Source organism: Anomaloglossus baeobatrachus, chromosome 5 (assembly GCF_048569485.1).
Source record: "Anomaloglossus baeobatrachus isolate aAnoBae1 chromosome 5, aAnoBae1.hap1, whole genome shotgun sequence".
NCBI lineage: Eukaryota > Metazoa > Chordata > Amphibia > Anura > Aromobatidae > Anomaloglossus > Anomaloglossus baeobatrachus.
In genome coordinates, this window is record NC_134357.1 from 375149396 (window position 1) to 375167369 (window position 17974).

General features: G+C 41.7%; 1 protein-coding gene across 3 annotated transcripts in view; it reads left to right on the forward strand.

Annotated features, from left to right (window-relative positions):
• Positions 1-17974, forward strand: part of LOC142311508 (signal transducer and activator of transcription 5B) — a 274739-nt gene that overhangs the window by 150301 nt on the left and 106464 nt on the right. Inside the window, exon 3 of one of the 3 annotated variants that reach the window (XM_075350010.1) lies at positions 10772-10838. The exons of the other annotated variants lie outside the window; for them this stretch is intronic. The gene's annotated coding sequence lies outside the window, so the exon portion shown is untranslated. The remainder of the gene's footprint in view (positions 1-10771; positions 10839-17974) is intronic. 3 annotated transcript variants of the gene reach the window in all.

The following is a 17974-nucleotide window of genomic DNA, read 5'->3' on the forward strand; positions in this document are numbered from 1 at the left end:
CTGGATTGAACAGGACTAGAACGGATCTCCTTAGAATTTGGCAGAGGACAGATAATGGTACAATTGAAGTCATGTTAACATGCTTCCCCCACCACTTACTATTTCTGAGTTTGTGTGGGGTTCATATTTGGCTTTTGCAAGATATATCTGCCATTATTGGGTTTGACTAGTTTAATGTGGGATTTATTTATGTGAAAGCAGCAAGGAATATAACAGATATAATAGAGATAATGGAGATACGCACATTGTAAACCCAATGACATGACTATTTGTTATATTATTGTGTATAAACATGTGTGAACATATACACGGCATTTGGCTCTATGCAGTTTCTTTCATTTTGCCCTTTGTAATCCTAATATTGTGTTTGTGGGTTTCCAGCCCCTGGGATTGCTTAGTGAGTGTTTCTTGGCACACGTGCCATGATCAAGTCTCTCAGATTGTGGACTTTCCTCTTGCTGTCAGTTGATCAGAAGCCTGCTGACTTGCAACAGTGTCTTTGATATAGCTGATAAATGATTTGCACATTGTAAATTTCACTACAGAAATTAATACATTTCCTCAAGATTGATCTCGTATCTCCAGGCCACCATGGTCTACAGATTATCCATCACTAGAGAATCCATCACTGTGAAAAGTGGCTATAACTAGAGATGAGCGAAACCAAACTGTAAAGCTTTGGGTTTGTACCGAATGCTGGGTGTCTGGGGCTCAAACCTGAACAAAAAAAAAATTCTGTCCCCTTGTTCGGGTGCTGTTCGTATGAACACCACTCGATCGAGCATCGGGGTGCTCAGGTACGCTCGGTGCTTGGCCCATTAAGTGCCTCTTGAATGGCTCTCACTGGGGGTAAAAATAACATTTTTGAATGCAGTGTCCAGAAAAAAAAACAAACTCCTCCCTTGCCCCGGAGATGCCCTGTTTATGGCCGACTGTATGTGGACAGAGAGCTAAACTGCCCAATAGACTTCCACCCATTGACTTTTATATATGTGGTCCAGGAACAAGTTAAGGTCAAGTCCGGGTCCCGAAATAAACTTTTAACTAAAGTCTGGGTGACCCCAAACATACATGGGTCCTGTCACCTATAACTGAACTGCTATAGATGTGTGAATGACTGAAGGCGCACAGATTGGGAGGAAGTAATCTCTGAACTTGCCTTCAAACGACTTGCAGTAGACCAACCAATGTCTTGGGTTCTGTATGCTAATGATTGATCTAGGAGTCCAGCGGTACCTTCAGGAGACTTTAAATCATGTCTGGCTGCATGTACACTGAAAGATTATGGTGTTCCTAAAAAGCCTCGTTTCAGAATAATCTTTCAGTGCAAACTGGCTGTTACTGAACAAGCAAAACCCTCTCATGGGGTGAAATAATCCTATGCTCTGCTCAGCTTTTGATCATTCTTGGTGGTGCATCGTCCACCCGCACTGCACAAATAGTGGCGGGCTATGGGCACTGAGCGATCTATTACAGCATGTTTACTGCAGATTGCCTGTGTACACTAGCTATTAAACCACCACCGATTGGTAAAGGTATGTTTAGTGCTGCCGGTTGTTCTGTCTACACAGGAACCCTTTACTTTTGGGGTTGTGAAAGGAAATTCAGCGATATTAACTATATTCTTAGAATTTGTCTCTCTAGCGATCTACAAATTATAAGAGTTCAGAGCTGTTTTTCATGGAGACAGATTCTCTTTAAAGAGGTTATCCACTACTTTAGGATTGATAGCCTGTCCTTGGAATAAGTAATCAATGCCTCATCGGCTGGGGTCTAACACCCAACGCCCCCACCAATCAGCTGTTCCTGGCGCCGGCAGGCTCAGTTCCAGACCTGCCAGTCAACTGATGGCAGCCAGGGCCAGGTACTGCACATCTGCCTCCCATTCAAATCAGTAGAAGACGGTTGTACAGTACCCAGCCGCGGCCACTATCAGAAGATGGAGCAGCTCCGGAACTGAGCATTTCCGGCCACCTGCTGCCAACCCCGTGAACAGCTGATTGGCTTGTATGCCGAGTGTCGGACCCCGGATTATCAGACATTAATGACCTGTCCTAAGGATAACGTAGGATAAACGTAATGGACAACCGCTTTTAATGACTAATCATATATTTCTCTTCTGTGTAATTATCCAGAAGAGAGCCTACCTCTCTATTCTCTTTATACTAATCCAAACATAATCATTTTAGATGGATTTGGGAAATTTTGACCTATAGTTTGTGTGTTTGTGTGAAACAGCTTTTAATTATGAATATGCCTTTAATGGAAGGCACCATGTTTTTAGAATTTTTCTTGCCCTGGGGTTCTGTAGAACTGTAGAGCGCTTGCTCTACTTTGTACAGACAGCCAGGTCCTTCTCTTACTGCCGGACTTGGCGGAATCTCAGATGCCAACTGTTAACTTTTTGCCCATTTTCACACATTCATGTTTTGCGGCCCAAGTATGGACCATGATTCACAGACTATCCTTGGGTTTCCTGGTCTGAAACTGATCACCTAATATATGCCTATGAAGTGGTTGTGAGTCTGGATTTGTGCAGTCTGTAGTTGGCCACAAAACATGTGTGAATCTGCCCGTAAAGGAATGTCAGAGTTTTTGCGGTGTAATCGGAGAGCATCATGATGTAGTGGAAGAGTCCCTGAATACAGTTCTGTGTCGCTTACTAGCCTGTATTTTGCTGTTTCAATACAATGTGTTTTAACACCACATGATTATCACTAAAGGACAACTGGCCTTCTGCCTGTTAGTCCAACTTCTCTGTACCATGCAATGTACATAGAAAGCTGTGATGTGAGCGGCGTTATACACAGCTCAACATCTAAGCTCTGTAAGATCTGCAGCAGAGAAACCGGTGACTGTGTCATAACTGCGTCACACAGTATGCGAAGTGATACATCCCTGGAATCGGGGTCTCTGTTCTTAAATCGTGTTATCAGATTACATAGCAAAAATCTGCTGACAGATTCCCTTTAAATTGCTAGCCAAGGAATAGCTTAGGTTGGATGTTTTTATATATTTATATTTTTTCATGGGTAACATCTAACAACAAACGGATATGTCTGGTTAAGTGAATAATGTACAAGCAATTATATAAGAAAAAGTAGTAGTAATAAATGTTTTCTATAAATAAAGCAATTTAATATGTACTTACATTTTCCTCCATGTACATTGTAAACACCCCTACCCCATATCCAAAAAAACCCCAGACTAGTCACATTAAGTAACTACATACCTGTAAATTCTAAATAAAAGCAGTTTTCTAGGTGGTATTGCTAGAGATGAATGTTTACGAGTATTTCAGTAGATCACGCTATATAACTGGACTGAATAGATACCAGGTAACCAATTCTCCTAACACTTTGTAGCTGTATTGATCTTTGACACAATCTCCAAGTGTATTCAGACGTTTAGCTATTGCTTCTCATAAAATCTACCCTCCTTTGAGCGTTTTTTCCCTATAGACCCCTTCAGCGGGATTACGAACAGTAGTTCAGAAAAGGTAGTGATCAGGGGATGAAGGCATTGTTTCCTGAACACAACAACTTTACGTCTGAGAACTTCCAGAAATATATGCCATCGGTACATGGAAAAGTATTACGGGTGTTGATATGCTTCCGAATGGAATAGAGAACTCATCTGCAAGTGAACCGATCCAGCAAATTGAGAAGGCTTAGGGCAAGCCTCAATAAAATGGGGTCTAGGTGTTGAGTTTTTGCTGTATGTGTTTGTTTTTAAAGGCCTGATGGATGGCTGGCTGGAGCCAAGCCTGTTTGAGTGAACAGTAGAAGGCTACGGGAGAAAATAGCCTTGGTCTCAGCGAGGTCACAGAAATAGAGCCTATTTGTGCTGCGCCTCCTCACATCAGGTTACCTTCATTGCGAGGAGACGTGAGCCTAGTGCTGGTATTACCTCCCAGACACTCCGTTTGTGCCTTTATTTTACGTTAGGGTGCCTTCTCAAATGAGCATTGAGAAAAGGCAGCTTCTACTCCACGTCCAACCTAATGTTTCCATCGACTTGCTTTTTCTGATAACTGGGCATTAAGACCAAAACTAAACCATGGCTTTGGCTACCCGTTGGAGGACAGCAGGATCTATTTGCCATAATTTTTGCTCAATTCATCACTTACATGACATTTTCCTGAGAGGTTTCTCATTTGTTATGAATCATGATCTCCCTCATGGCAAGAAAAATAAAGCCATGTCTCGAATAGCATGATGTAACTGAAGTCGCACTACACTGTTCCGCTTGGCATTGCCTGGCACCTTGCTATCTACCTGTAGTAGAAAACCTGTTCTTACACTTACATCCTTTAATGCCTGTTCTCGATTGCTTTGAAATAGTCTTTGAAGTGTAGCACAGTGGCTCAGTGGTTAGCACTGCTGTCACAGCGCTGGGGTCCTGGGTTCAAATCCCACCAAGGACACAATCTGCTAGGAGTTGTATGTTCTCTCCGTGTTTGTCTGATTTCCCTCCCACACTCCAAAGACCTAATGGTAGTGAATTTAGATTATGAGCCCCAATGGGGACAGTGTTGCTGATGTATGTAAAATTAATGGCGCTATATAAGTGAATAAATTAACTATAAACACAATATTTACATTTTTAATTTTATATAAAGTGCTGTTTGGTACCGGTGACTTTTGTAGCAATGTTGGTGCTGGTCTTTGACATGGAGGTATACAGTGCGTCCACCCATATCCTGTCCACTGCCATTAACTTGAGAAGTGCAACAGCTACAGGCATAGAAGTGGTGTCTAGGTATAGTAAAGTAACCATGCGCTATGCAATGAAACCACCTATAGCGCCACCTGGTGCAAAACAATGGAGTTAGCATTTTTATCTTGAAAACGGAACGAGCGAGAGCAAAAAAGTGAATTACAAAATAGTAGGGCATCATCCATTCAATACAAATCGACACTTTGCATGCAGAAATGCTATGATATGAAACCCATGATCCCCCCCCCTCAAAAACACAGAATGCTGGTCACGCATATGGCGCTCATTTAACTTTGATGCGCAAAGTGGCCACCGTCAGCTGCAATGCACATCTGGACTCCGGACAGCATACTGTATCTTGCTGCACGTTGTGCAATATGGTAGGTGACACGTTTGCACCAGCATCTGTGATATATCGTCGTAGATCCTGCAATGTTGGTGGGGGGGGTCGCATACACCTGCTGTTTGATGTGACCTCATAGAAACAAGTCCAATGGGGTCAGGCCAGATGAGCTTAGAGGCCACTCCACGCAGCCACCATACCCAATGACTTGTAGGAAGGTCTCCATGAGGTATCGCTTCACGTCCGCAGCCTTGTGAGTTTTTCACGTTCTAATCCTAGCATTTCTGTATGCAAGATGTCGATTCGTATTGAATTGATGATGCCCTACAATTTTGTAATTCACTTTTTTTTCTCTTTCATTCTGTTTTCGAGATAAAATTGCTAACTCTGTTGTTTTCCACCAGGTGGCGCTATAGGTGGTTTCATTGCGTAGCGCATGGCTACTTTACTATACCTAGACACCACTTCTATGCCTATAGCTGCCGCCGTTCTCAAGTTAATGGCGGTGGACACACTGTACATGTCATCACCCTTGCTTTTCTTTCCCAAAAATAGTGGTTCTGCGGGGTAAAAAAAATTCTGACCTTTTAGCATTTTTGAAATTCATCATTTCGTTCTCTTATCCAATAATAATCACTGACCCCCTTGTTCTTGATGGTTCTCCAGAATGAGAACATTGAAAACGAGCCCGACTTTCATCACCCTGGGAGTATTTTAATACAAGACTAAATTGCTTTTATGAAGTAGTGTCATCGAAAAGCAAATAGACTGCAACTATATTATAAGATGAAGGAAACCGACAGCGTCTCAGGCAAATAACACGACACTCGATACCTAATAACCCGAACCCAGTTAATGTCACAGATCTCTCTCCTGCCTCACACCTTCCTGTTTTGTTCTAATGAAATATCCTTTCCTCATGTGCTCCATTATCATTAAGACACAAACCTAGTTTCCTCTCATCACAATCGATTAGTTCTAACCTTTACCCCCAAGGAGCGTATCAGCTCATGAGCCTAATCCTTAAATCCTAAAATTAATCTGGCGTTTGTCATGCAGGCTCCAGCTCTAATATCAATGTTTATCCCAGCAGCTATTTACCAAGATGGTGCAGGGCCAGATGTAATGTCCTTAAAGCTCGTGGCACAGCACGTCTTATCATGTCTGCTTCTTCATTTTAGGAATAATAAATTCATAATCTGGGAGACCTAATCAGATAGGGTATGGCCGCAGGTCTGTAATATACAAAGTGGGTCAAAGACGACACAATGAAACACAGAATCAAAATCCAGCTTAAATATTAATCGGGAGCAATGTTTAGAGACTTGTATTTCAGAAGTCATTATGGATTGGTCTGGAAGGAGAACATGAGACGTGTGAGGTGACCAGGCAATGGCACATGGAGTTATGTTGTGTTTTTATATCCCACTTTGATGGCTTACAATTAAAAGGGTTGTCTAAGAGGTACTTCTCACATAGCGAGATCGCTGCTGAGTCACAAGTTTTGTGACATACCAGTGACCTCATCACTGATCTCGCTGCGTGTGACACTAAGCATCGATCTGGCCCCTGCTGTGAAATCACTGATCGTTACACACTGTTCTGGTTCATTTTTTGCTCGCTGGTCTCCCGCTTGCAGCACACATTGGCGTGTTTGACGGCGGGAGACAAACGAGCACTGGCTCTGTGTAAGCAGCGTACGCTGGTAACCAGGGTAAATATTGTGTCACTAAGCAAAGCGCTTTGCTTGGTTACCCGATATTTACACTAGTTACCAGCATACACCGCTTGGCACTGGCTCCCTGCACATGTAGCCAGGGTAAATATCGGGTAACTAAGCAAAGCCCTTTGCTTAGTAACCCAATGTGTACCCTAGCTATGTATACAGGGAGCCAGCGCTGGCAGCCTGTAAGCGATGTATGCTGGTAACCAGGGTAAATAACGGGTAATCAAGCAAAGCGCTTTGCTTAGTTACCCGATATTTACCCTGGTTACCAAGCGCAGCATCGTTACACGAGTGGCTGGTGAGATCTGCCTGATTGACAGCTCACCAGCGATCCTGACCAGGTCGTATCGTGGTCGGAATCGCTGGTAGGTCGTTTAGTTTTGAGACTGTACCCTAAACCTACAAGATAAATGACTGCTCCATCCCCACGCACGTAGCGTAAAGCCTCAAACAGTTTAGAAAGATAATGTTTTTTTAATTACACTCACAAACTGTAGAAATCTGCTGAGTTTTGGGGTGCCAGTTAATCGTAATTAACAAGAACTACTGGATCTTTAAAAGGGGATTTATTACAAATAGGGAATTTACAATGACATACATAAGGAAAACCTAACTAAGGGAAAGGTACAATGAAAGGGGAAAGGTACTGGGAGAGGGTGGTGGAAGATGGGAAGTGGATAGACTGACTAGCTTGGTAGGATACCTTTTATATCAGACACACAATCACACATGGCCCATACAGTGCCCATCCCTGTAACACCTCCACATATTAGTAGCATCCAATCAGGTCACAGTCTTTTGAGTTGTCCAGGAACGTGCATTTGGCTGTTGATGTCAATGCTCTCCTGAAGGTGGCTCTCCGAGGTCAATTTGTTAAAGGATTAAGAGGAGTCTTGACAAACCTGTGGATCCTGTGGATAGTGTCCTGGTATGTAGCAAAGGTCTTTCATATCACAAAGCCTGAGGACAGATTTAGGCTATGTTCACACTAGAAAAATGATTTTTCTTAAGAAATTTCTTAAGAGTGCACCTGTGTTAAAAAACGCACCAAAAACGCACCTGCGTTTTAGGTCCGTTTTAGGTCCGTTTTAGGTCCGTTTTAGGTCCGTTTTAGGTCCGTTTTTACCGCTGGTTGCTCCCTGCGTTATTGTGCCAATTATCTATGGCAAAAAACGCAGTTAGCTGCAGAAAAGAAGTGACATGCTCATTCTTTTTCTTAAGAAAATCTACTGAAAGAATTTTCTTAAGAAAAAAACGCAGTGTGTGCACAGCTAATTTTTTTTGCCATAGGTTTTGCTGGGGAATGTCTGCAGAAAGGTTACAAGAATTTCTCAAGAAATTTCTGCAGCAAAAACGAACCCAAAACGGACCCAAAACGCAGGTAAAAAACGCAGTGTGTGAACATAGCCTTACACTCCATTCAGGTTGGAGACCTGATGTCCATCTCCAGTACAATGGCTTGTATTCCACTTGAACAAGGGATTGTTTACCAATATCCATTTTAATAGGCTATAAACAGGACATTCAATTCATGAATACCACAGGTGTTGTGTATCTTCCAAGAGGCTAAAGGCACCATGTTCAATTCACGTGAAGATGCAACCTTTATCATGTTGATAGGACAAAGGTCAGTTCATCACAGAACACACAATGGCCTTCTTGCCTCTTCAATGGCCATGAAACTCTTCACTGTACATGGCTGATTCTTTTGATGTACAGTCCTGGTAATATTGGTAGCTGATAGATACAATATGGAGTCCAGTAATTCGTTATGATACATACATTGTCCATGTTGGCTTCCAACACAAACTATCACATTTCAAGCCATAATCACATCAAAGGGTATTTTATTCCCATCATTACCTTTCATGGCCGAGATTTTCATAACTGCTTCTAGGTTCGGGCCACCAGAAGAGATAGAAAAAGAGCCGACTGCTACTGCGCAATGCTGTTTGTGTAAATCCCATTCATTACTGTGGGAGTTAAGCAGGCAGTATAGCTACTCTATTTTTGTAACCCCTACCTCGGGTGGCTGGGACCTAGAAGCAGGTATTCCCATCTTGACAGCATGCCAAATTGTAGTCGGACCTTGGGTTTTGCCTTCATTGCTTTTTCTGGGACATACGGGCGATAACTTTTAAAAAGAACATTAGTGTTCTAATCTAAAGTTTTTACCCCGCAATTAGGCAGACCGTATACCAAAATTAAGTGGTCAAACATCCCAAATAATTTTAAAAGGGTATTTGATACATGCAAGAAATCTTACAACAAAAGAACAGGCTTTTTTTTCTTTATTTCACAGTATCAGTATGTAGACTTTTCGTCTCTCTTAGACCACCACAAGAGATTGCCTTTTTTATTTTTTGCACTCTTTACTGGAACACTAATTTACAACAGAAATCTATAGGTACCAGAAGCAAATACTTTTCTAGGGCTGGTTATCTGGATCTGGATTTTTTTTTTGTTAAGGGCGATTGATTAATTCAGCTGAATACATGGCGTTAAGTACTAGTGATGTTCTCATTGTCTAAAATCACTGGCTGCATGATATTTCTAATCTGTCTGGGCAGCTGCATTTTTTATGCATATTAATGTTAATACAAAGGGATATATACTGTACCACGCCTAGGATTTCTGATTAACACTAAGACATTAGAAAACATGTAGGATTAGAAGACTGGTATAGAGCCGTTCATTCTCTTCAGCTTTAATACTCTGTACACATCCACCTCTTGTTACTTCAGCTCATAGTAGGTATTTTTTTTATTTTTTTCCTGGTAAAAACACAATATAAATGTAATTTATAGAGATCGAGTCCAGAACGATGGCGTGAGTGAATGATTTCTAAAATGTTTGTGAGTTATAGATGTTTTTATTATATTATATGCATGGTATAGATGGTTAGATGGTGCTTTGTTCTCATTTTTTTTTGGTGTTGGTAAGTAAGAAATTATTTTATGTTGTGTGCATGGTATAGGTGGTTAGATGGTGCTTTCTTTTGGTGTTGGTGAGATATAGATGATTTTATATTGTGTGCATGGTATAGATGGTGCTTTGTTTTCCTTTTCTTTTGGTGTTTTGGAAAGTTAGACATTTTTCTATTATATTGTGTGCATGGTGCTTTCTTTTCCTTTTTATTTTATATTGGTGAGTTAGATTTTTTTTATATTGTGTGCATGGTATAGTTGGTTAGATGGTGTTTTGTTTTGGTGTTGGTAAGTTGTAAATTATTTTATGGTGTGTGAATGGTACATATGGTTAGATGGTGCTTTCTTTTGGTGTTGGTGAGTTATAGATGTTTTTATGTTGTGTGCATAGCATAGATGATTAGATGGTGCTTTTCCTTTGCTCTTTTATACTGGTGAGTAATAGAGGTTTTTATTATGTTGTGTGCATGGTAGAGTTGGTGCTTTCTTTTCCTTTTCTTTTATATTATGGAGTTGTAGATGTTTTTATGTTGTGTGCATTGTATAGATGTCTAGATGGGTCTTTCTTTTATATTGGGGCGTTATAGATTGAGTCCAGAACGATGGCGTGAGTGAATGATTTCTAAAATGTTTGTGAGTTATAGATGTTTTTATTATGTTATATGCATGGTATATATGGTTAGATGGTGCTTTGTTTTCCTTCTCTTTTGGTTTTGGTAAGTTCTCAATTATTCTATTATATTGTGTGCATGGTATAGTTGGTGCTTTCTTTTCCTTTTTGTTTTATATTGGTGAGTTATAGATTTATTTTTTTTTTATATTAAGTGAATGGTATAGTTGGTTAGATGGTGCTTTCTTTTGGTGTTGGTGAGTTATAGATGGCTTTATTATGTTGTGTGCATGGTATAAATGGTGCTTTCTTTTCCTTTTTCTTTGGGGTTTCTGTTCAGCTTCCTTAGATAAGGTGCCGCATGTCTAAGGTGAAATTGTCAGCCTAAACATACATAAAATAGTGACTTTTGCAGCACCGTTATATTTTTTTTTTTCCTTTTGCAGAAATTGCTTGGCGTTTTGACTGGACTTTATCCACTGTGTAACCTCGCACTGGGCCTGCCTTTGTGACGTGAGTAAAAATCTTCCTGTTTATGTAAGGTTTCTCCCAGTTATGTCATTATCTGGACTAATTTAGGTGGAATTGATTGTATTTCTATGTTTATCTGATGCAACACTGACCACCACAAATGTTTAATAAAAAAAAAAATAATTATTATATGAATACATTGATGATAAAAGTTCATGCTTTATGGCCAGGGTCAGCAACCTGCAGCAGTCTGTTGTGAAATCGCAACTACCAGTGCAGCATGCTGAGAGTTGTAGTTTCACTTCAGGTTTCTGACCTCTGTTTTATAGGTTCCTTAATGAATTGATAGCATGACAACTATGTGCTACGGAGCACGTTAGATAGACTAAAAAATTTTACACAAATTGCGTAATAATTAAAACCATGGAATATCCTGATGATTCATTTTAAGCTCTCTATAGTTGGGGCCCAATTAATCAATACTGGCATTGTTTACGCTGGTTTTGATAAGTTGTGCTGGACTCACGCTCCTGATTCATGAAGCGTTTGATGAACGTACACCTTTCTCGCCACAAGTCCTACTCCTATCCTCATTGGAGTAAGATTTTTAGCGTAGCGTGCACTTCCGCTGATCGTGAGTTTGACGAACGACAGCCACCACACCCCTGTCCCACCTCAACTTTGCCCCTTTTGTCAGAGGTAAGTAAAACTGGTGTGAGAACGCCAAAAGTAGCAGAATTTTAGTTCAGTCCTGAGTTGCGCCAAAATTATGCAGCTTTTTATGCTAAAATGTTTCCATAAAACCTTTGATGAATCGGGCTCAATGTGTTGCAATACAAGATCATAGTTTGTATGAAAGCTATGGATCTACAAATTAAAAACCGTGCAAAATAAAATCAATTGTTTTGCTAAAAAAAAATATTTTTGAATTTATAGACTTTGGGACAGATCTATTAATATTGTCTAATTCTTAGTGCAAGTTTAGACTTTATAGGCCATTATTTGTCATTTGCATATTTTAGTCGCTTTTTTTTGTATTGTGCTACTACTGTAGTTGCTCTTTCTGGCACCAAATTCTTTAAAATGGCATGTGTGATTCATGAATTTGAAAGTCAAATGTTTTTTTTTTTTTCCTCTTCCTGAACCCCTTAATGACTTAAGATGTATTATGCACATCGTAAGTCATCTCCCTGCCTTTAATGCGGGCTCGCATGCTAAGCTCGCATCTTTCCCTGCAGATGAAGTCTGAATTATTCAGCCTTCATCTGCCTCTAACAGCCGCAGGTGGAGCGGATATCTGACAGTGGCACTTAATGCACACTGGCAGGGGGGCACGCTCTTTTGACCCCTCATCAGCATGCCCACGCTGATGTATTATCATGACAGCCATGGGTCAGCTGAAGATCCCTGTGTTTTGTCATCTCAGTACTCCTGTGAAAACCAGCCCGTGGCTGGCATTCATAGGAGCCTGTGATTCTTCTATATACATCAATACTGTGTCATTGCTGTATATAGAACAAGAGATCAGACCAGGGGTGGGCAATTGATTTTCTTTAGCGGCCACATGACAAACCATGACTGGTGTAGAGGGCTTAACCAATAGGCTGAAATTATTTAGGCTCAATATTATTAGCATATTAATTATAATTATTGTATATTAATACTAATTGTATTACTTAAAATTGAGCAGAATTAAGTATTCTGATATTCCCTCATAAACAATATGAGCCCACACACAGCACCCCCCCCCATATACAGTTCGAGCCCTTACATAACTCCTTACATACAGGATGAGCTCTCACACAGCCCCCTATATGAAGTATGAGCCCCTACATACAGTATGAGCCCTCCACATGGCCCTTCCATATACAATTTGAGCCTCCACTTAGCCCATCTATATATGCTGTGAGTCCCCACGTAGCTTTTATATATGCTGTGAGCCCCCACATAGCCTCTCTATGTACACTGGAGATCAATATTAGAGAATAACACACATTTCCCTAAATGTTAAGGTCAATGTGTAGTCCTTTGTGATTATGTCCTACCCTGAGTAAACTACCAGTATTTTATGCTTATTTCATAAATTGAATTTATTGTAAAGCACATAATAAAAATGTAAATGAGATAAATGAAAAAGAACACTGATCAAAATTAGAGAACACTTTCAGATACCTGCAAGTTATTGCTGTTAATCTGGCTCCTGGTGCTAATTTACTTAATTATCTGACAAACCCTATTTAACTGGCAGCCTAACTTTCCAGTTTGCACTGACTTTGCAAAAATACCGTGCCATTCCAAAGTGACTGAAACCCTTCAGCAGCAGGTTGTCCAGATGAAGGCCAAAGGAGTGACCCTGTCAACCATAGCAAGAGAAGTTGGTCGTTCCAAATCTGAGATTTCAAGAATTTTGCATTCTTACAACATCACAAACTTTCAAATCCCCCAAAAAGCCTGGTCGCCCTCAAAAGACAAATGCAAGAGAGGACAGGATAATGCGGAGAATTTATATGGTTAATCGTTTGAACACCTCAAGTGGAATTGCTCGCCAGTTCAGCACTGAACAGGGTAAGGATCGCTTGTGTCAGTGTCATGACGTTTAAGATCATTTGGACTGAAAGCCCACTCTGCAGTGATAAGACCCACGTTAGCAGTAAGAATCAAAAGGCTAGACTCCCCTTTGGTGAGGAGCATGTTGTGTAGACATGAAGTGTTCCAAAGTTCATTTTAGTGATGAAAGCAAGTTTAATTTATTTGGGTCTGATGGGAAATATGTTCATCAACAAACTGGGGAAAGACTGAACCCAAAGTGTGTTAAGAAGTCAATGAAAGGAGGTGGAGGAAGTGTCATGGTTTGGGGAATGTTTTCGGAAGCAGGAGTTGGACATCTTATATAGCTACATGGCAGAGGGAATGCAAGTATGTATCAGAACCTTCTTCAACAACACGTAGTGTCCTCTAATTTTGATCAGTGTTCTTTTTCATTTATCTCATTTACATTTTTATGTGCTTTAAAATGAATTGAATTTATGAAATAAGCTTAAGATACTGCTACTTTACTCATGTTAGGATACAATCACATAGGACTACACGACAACCTTAACACTATAAAACATTTCAGAATTTCACTTATTTGCTATTTTGTCACATTTGGAATTTTTTCCCCACGTACCATTACATCATATGATAAAATGGATGGTGTCATTCAAAAATACAACTCATTCTGCAATAAACAAGTCTACTTATAGCTATATCAACGGAAAAATAAAGTTATACCTCTTGGAATAAAGAGAGGAAAGAAATCAAAGTGCAAAACAAAAATGAAAAATCTCCCAGTCCTTAAATTGTTGGTGTTTTTTTGCAACTGTTTAGCTCCAAAAGTCACACTTCACAAATTGGCATCAGAATACTGGCAGACCCCAAAATACATTGGAGAGGTACTGGAGTTGAGTTGTGCCCAATTTTACAAATTTTTAAAAAGTTACATTTGATGAATGAGGCAAAAATATCTGGAATCGCTAAACTCCACAGAAAAAGTAAAAACTTGGGAGTACATAAAAAATAGAAATAGGGAATATTCAGCAATCGGTGACTAAAGAATTCATTATATCAAGACACAAAATCCGATAGATAGAAAATCCATGGCATATAGCGTATGAACAACAAACAAGTTTCAGACGCGGGTCCTTATCGTGTGTGAATAAGAACCCGTGTCCGAAACACATTTGTTCATAGGCTATCGCACATGGATTTTCGATCTGATTTTATGTCTTGATAAAATGAAGAATTTTTTTATGAATTTTTGGAAATAAAGGATGATTTTATGAAGTTGCATATTGCTGGATATTCCCCATTTCTTTTCTCCTGTGGACCTTTGCAACGGATGCCTTCTCCGATTGCTGAGCAGACCCCTTCTTCCTTTGTTCACATATAAAATAGAACTCAAAAAAGGGGTAAATGAAATAATGAATTGGGTGCAAACAAAAAAGGCCATAAACTCACAAAGTAGACCAATAACTGGTACAAAGGCAATGCCGAATCAGTAGTTAACGTGCCAAATTCCTCACAGTGGTATGTCCTGATAAAGTTGGTGAATCTATTGACGGTCTAATCTACAGAATTTGTGATAAAAATGTGTTGCATTTCCTGGTTTATGATGTCATGCCTCCTTGTTGGACAAGGGGCAAAAAGTGTAAAACAAGAAATATGGCACAAGTCATAAGACAGGTTTTTTGGGTGGCAAATTGCATCAGAATTACCATTACTCATTCAGCTGGATAAATTTCCCACTTTGTGTACAGTATTTATCATCTTTGTTAGTTTTTGTCATTCCTGTATGTATCAAGATATCACTTTGAGGCTTTTTATCTCTTTTCAAAATATAGATTGTCCAACGTCAGTTCAACAGATGAGCTTTCACAATACTTAGCCGATACGTGTCACTGCAGCAATCAGTTTATGGATTTAAATGCTGCTATAAATCACTGATGGGCATTTATATGACTCGCTTGCCAATATATGTGCACACCAGTTCTCATCGACAAGATCGTGGGATGCATATGGGTTATCATGGCAGCCGTAAACCTGTTAAAATGCATCTATGGCTGCCAGCTATGCTTCTATGAAGCAATATAGTATCTATATATATAATTTCCTTATTCTGTCCGTCTTGCTCCAAAATTACGTCATTACAGTGACAACCGTCGCATTGGCTGCTCAGCCCGGCCACGCCCCCCACACGCATTGGCCGCTTGGCCCGGCCATACCCCCCGCACACATTGGCACTTAACCCGGCCACGCCCCCCGCAAGCATTGGCCGTGCGACCACACCCCCCGCACACTGTGCCCGCCCGGCCACGCCCCCCGCACACCTTGGGCACCTATACACCTCCCTCCTAGGATTACTCCACCTATTAGACACCTCCCCCCCAGGAGGAGTTTGTAATGGCTTTTTAGCAGCTGCTCTCTTAGACTACTTTCACACATCCATTTTTTGCCGTCAGGAACAATCCAGTTTGTGCCTGATGCAACGGATCTGTCGCAGATTGTGTAAAAACTGATTCAACGAGTCTAGCGGAAAAAAAAAAAAAATTTCATGCCAAAGAAAGAGAGAGAGACCACCATAACCGTACACACCGGCACTACCACCCCCATCATCACCGCACACACGCAGGCACTACCGCCCCTATCATCACCGTACACACGCAGGCACTACCGCCCCCATCATCACCGCACACACGCAGGCACTAGCGCCCCCATCATCACCGCACACACGCAGGCACTACCACCCCTATCATCACCGCACACATGCAGGCACTACCGCACCCATCATCACCGCACACACGCAGGCACTACCGCCCCCATCATCACCGCACACACGCAGGCGCTGCCGCCCCCATCATCACCGCACACACGCACGCACTGCCGTCCCCATCATCACCGCACACACGCACACACTGTCGTCCCCATCATCACCGCACACACGCAGGCACTACCGCCCCCATCATCACCGCACACACGCAGGCACTACTGCCCCCATCATCAACGCACATACGCAGGCACTGCCGCCTCAATAATTACCGCACACACGCAGGCACTACCGCCCCCATAATCACCGCACATATGCAGGCACTACTGCCCCCATCATCAACGCTCATAAGCAGGCACTTCCACACCCATCATCACCGCACACACCGGCACTACCAGAGTGAAGTCACCTCTGACAGCGCGACTCACTTCAGTTGCTCTGTGGAGCTCACAGCAAGCGGCAGTGTTCTACGGCCGCTCCTGTCAGCTTCCGATATAGCAGAGCTGAAAGCGTCGTGGGACCTTGTGTGGAATACGCCGGACCTGGAGGGGTATTTGGAGATTAATAAAGTGGTGAAAGAGGGTGGGTTTTTTGTTTTTTATTTCAAATAAAGGATTTTTTGGTTTCTGTGTTTATTTACTTTCACTACAGTTTAGTGATGGGGGGGGGGTCTCCGACATCTGCCATCACTAAGCTAGGACTTAGTGGCAGCTATGGGTTGCCATTAACTCCTTGTTACCCTGATTGCCACCGCACCAGGGCAATTCGAAATGAGCCCGGTAAAGTCCCAGGACTGTCGCATGTAATGGTTGCGGCAATTCCGGGTGGCTTCTGGCTGTTATTTTTAGGCTGGGGGGGCTCTCCATAATGTGGGGCTCCCCATCCTGAGAATACCAGCAATCAGCCGTGTGGCTTTACCTTGGCTGGTATCAAAATTAGGGGGGACAACACGCCAATTTTGTTTGGGTTTTTTTTGTTTTTTTTTTGTTTTTTTTTTATAAAAGTATTATTTTATTTTACTACAAGATATAGACCTGCCCACCGGCCGCTGTGATTGGCTGCAGTGAGACAGCTGTCAGCATGGGGGCGTGTCTGACTGCAACCAATCATAGGTGCCGGTGGGCAGGGGAAGCAGGGAATACGAGATGGAATAATGAGCGGCCGGCATTTTCAAAGCAGGAGAAGCCACCAGAGCTTTGTGACAGCTGTGCCGTGCCGCACTGGTGATCGGTGAGTATGAGAGGGGGAGACCGACATCAACAGAGAGGGAGAGACCGACCGACACAGACAGACAGAGAGAGAAAGATCGACAGAGCGAGAGACCGACCAACAGAGAGAGAGAATTTTTCTGTGACCAGAAGTTAATTTACACAACGTCTGGGCATGCCCAGAATCAAAATACGGATCCATTGTTGGTTTCCGGCATATGCCAGATGGCGCCGGATCTAGCGTGGTCCGTTTTTTTGCCATTGTCAAACATTCCATGCTGCGTCCTTTCCGGCACTCGGATTAAGAATTTTTCTTCGGATGCCGCAACACAAGGCCATCAGGCACAATCCTGCACTAATACAAGTCAATGGAGAATAAAACTGATCCGGCTCCGGATCCGTTTTATTTGCATTTCGCCGGATTGTGCCTGCTGGCAAAAAACGGATGTGTGAAAGCAGCCTTAATCCGATGAACTTGCCTGGCAGAAACCTTCCTCATTCTGCTTTTATCAGCACGAACACGTATGTGCTCAGAATCAGCCACAAATCTCTTCAATACGATGATCACGCTTAAGTTTTCATGAAATATCTAATGTTTTCATCCCTTGTCCAAGGCCTTGCAATATTTGATGCTTTTCGACAGCAGGGAGATCCTTTTTCTTTCC